Genomic DNA, 2907 nt, shown 5'->3' on the forward strand with positions numbered 1-2907 from the left:
ACCTTTAGCTGGGACAGTTGACCAGGGACACAGACCCAGGTCCTTGCAGCTCTGGGTTAGGGCTCTGAGCTTCTACCAGGTTGCAGCTTGCCCCGCTCTGCAGAGGAGAGTTCTGGTCGGCTTAGACCCGGAGACGGACCGGTGTCCCTGAGATTCATCGGGGACTCCTTCGGAGCCTGCAGGCGGCTGCGCCTGTGACAGCAGCAAGCCTTCGCTGGACGCTGTGTGCGACCCGGAGCGAAGACAGGGAGTGTCCCTCCTCCACACCTCGGCTGTGCTGCCCTGCGGCCTGTCAGTCCTCGCCCTCTTAGGGGCCTGCTGCCACCAGGGAGGGTGGAACTGGCCTTGAGCGGAGAGGGGGTAACAGGCAGCTGGGGAGTGACTTCTGGAGGATGCGATGCAGAGACTGGGTGCCGAGGCCTGGAGGCAGCAAAGTGCTGGGCGCGGGATGGCGTGGCCAGTGTCACCTGTGCTTACAGGGACGCGTGGCCGGAAGGGCAGGCACAGACCAGGGCTCCGCTCTGAGGGCAGCTGGGGTTCAGGGAGGGTCTTTTGTGGTGGCCGGAGGAGGGTGTCCTCCCCAGAAGAAGGGAGGAAGAGCCTGGAGGGAGGCGCGGGAACGTGGGCTCTGTCCTAGGCCCGGGAGCAGGGGGTCTGCAGGCCTCACCCCCCGCAGTGCCGGCAGCTCCAAGTTGGACCAGGCGCAGACAGGCCCACAGCCCGCCCAGCCTTCTCAGGAGCTTGTGGCCCCAAAGGCTATTTCAGGTGTCTCCCCTCGTAGCCAGCACGGAATGGCCGGCCTGGACACGGGCAGGGCCCTGCCCTTCTCTTTCTGGGCCCCCTGCCCAGGGGGACGGACAAGCTCTGGGGGGCCGGGTCCAGAGCTCACCCTGGAGCTCGGGTTCTTGCCCCAAATGGGTCCTGGGCTGGCAAGGGCTGTGTCGAGCCCAGCCCCTGGGTCCAGCTCAGCCCGACACACAGTCCTGACTCGTTCCAGTCCCGCCGGGGCATGAAGCAAGACCGCCGTTCCCCGCCCACCCTGGTCTCCTCTCGGAGGCCCCGGCTGACAGGGAGCAGGGAGTGGGGTCCAGACAGGCTCCCCTGGACGGAGGCACGTGCACCTGCTTCCGGAGGCCTCTAGTCTTGTGGGCCTCCCCCAGGAAGCCCTCCTTGGGTCCTCCTCATCAAGGATCCCCTGGGAACCACAGGGCCAGGGCTCTGCCCTTACCCCCCTCCCCCTCCCAGGGGCCAGGGTCAGTAGCAACGCTGCTCCCCGGTGGGCGTGGCTCACTAGGACTTTCCACCAACACTAGCGTCCCTGCTGCAGTGGCCCGGCCAGGCCCTCCTCCGCCCTCACCCAGCCCTTGGCAGGTGGGGTCCCTCCTCATCCACAGGGCGCTGAGGCCACTAGGGGAGTGAGCAGCAGCGGGGGCTCGCTCACCCTGCGGTCCCCTCGGGCCTCTACACAGATGCCTTTCCCACCCAGATCGACCTGTACGCGGGGGCCCTGTTCGTGCACATCTGCCTGGGCTGGAACTTCTACCTGTCCACCATCCTCATGCTCGCCATCACCGCCCTGTACACCATCGCAGGTACGCCAGGCCCGGTCGGGTGGCAAACTGGAGAGAGGGTCCTGACCGCCGGGCTGGGCATTGGTGCAGCCGGGCGGACATGTGCCCGGATCTGAGAGGCCAGCAGAGCCCACGGGCACGAGCAGGAGGCGGGGCCACCTCCCCCCACAGCCCTGGACAGCTGTAGTCCGGCTGTGCTGGCCCAGCTGCCTGCTCCCACCGCTCACCCTCCCGGGAAAGGGCAGGGCCTGGATGTGGAGCAGCAGGCCCGCCCGGAGCCCTGGAAGCGCTCCCTGGTCCTGCTCCCTCGGTACCAGGCCCTCCAGCTCCCTCTCTCCCCGCAGGAGGCCTGGCCGCTGTGATCTACACCGATGCCCTGCAAACGCTCATCATGGTGGTGGGGGCTGTCATTCTGACGGTCAAAGGTGAGGGCTACGGACTGGCAGGGCCGCCCAGCAGCACGCCCTTTGGGGTCTGGGCTCGGCGTCTGGTGCAGAGCTGGCTCAGGGCTGAGGGTGAGGTGGGGCCCAGGGCGGATGTGCAGACACACAATGCGACCACAAACCTGCCTGGGTGTCTGCTCCGATTGTTAAGAACCACAGACAAGAGCCCAGAAGCGCTGGGCAGGGCGGAGGAGCGCAGGGCGAGGCAGACCTGACCTGGCAGAGGCTGTCCCGGGGCTCCGGGGAACGCCTCGTTCCTGGAAGGTGCCAGCAGAGCCAGGACCCCACAGAGGGGGGCCAGGGGCCTAAGTCTCTTCCAGACTCAGGCGCCAGATCCCGTGGCAACATCTGCCTCTTGTGTAGTGTTTGTACCTTTGCTCTGAGCACTCACCCCGGCCTGGCCTGGGCTCCAGGCGGCAAGGATGCTGGGCCCAGAGTCTGGGCAGCAGACGTCCCGCGTGGGAAAGGTGGGGAGTAGGGCCTGGGTTCTCCTGTGTCCAGGCTTCTGGGTATCTGCTTCCTCTCAGACCAGGGGCCTGAGACCCTAGAACCCACTGCAGGCGAGAGGCCCGAGTGGCCAGGCCCGGTCTGGACAGAGGGGAGTGACTGCAGACACAGCCAAAGCCACAGGGGGCCAGGCTGGGCCATGAGGGGCTGACCCTGAGGTAGACAGGAGCAGTGAGGGGGCATGTGGTCTGGGCTTGAGGCCCAGCTGGCTGGCCCTGTGACCCCTCCCTGTCCCCTGGGACTGGTTTCCTTTCTCAGGCTGTCACTGCCCGCCATTCTCCGCCTGCCCCAAATCACGTTCTTCAGAAGCCCCTGGGGCAGGACTTTAACACTAAACTCCTCGGAAGGTCCTTACGTGCTGAGAAAAAGTGCTTTTCTTCCCTGAA

Source organism: Myotis lucifugus, unplaced genomic scaffold, assembly GCF_000147115.1.
Source record: "Myotis lucifugus unplaced genomic scaffold, Myoluc2.0 scaffold_1050, whole genome shotgun sequence".
Lineage (NCBI taxonomy): Eukaryota > Metazoa > Chordata > Mammalia > Chiroptera > Vespertilionidae > Myotis > Myotis lucifugus.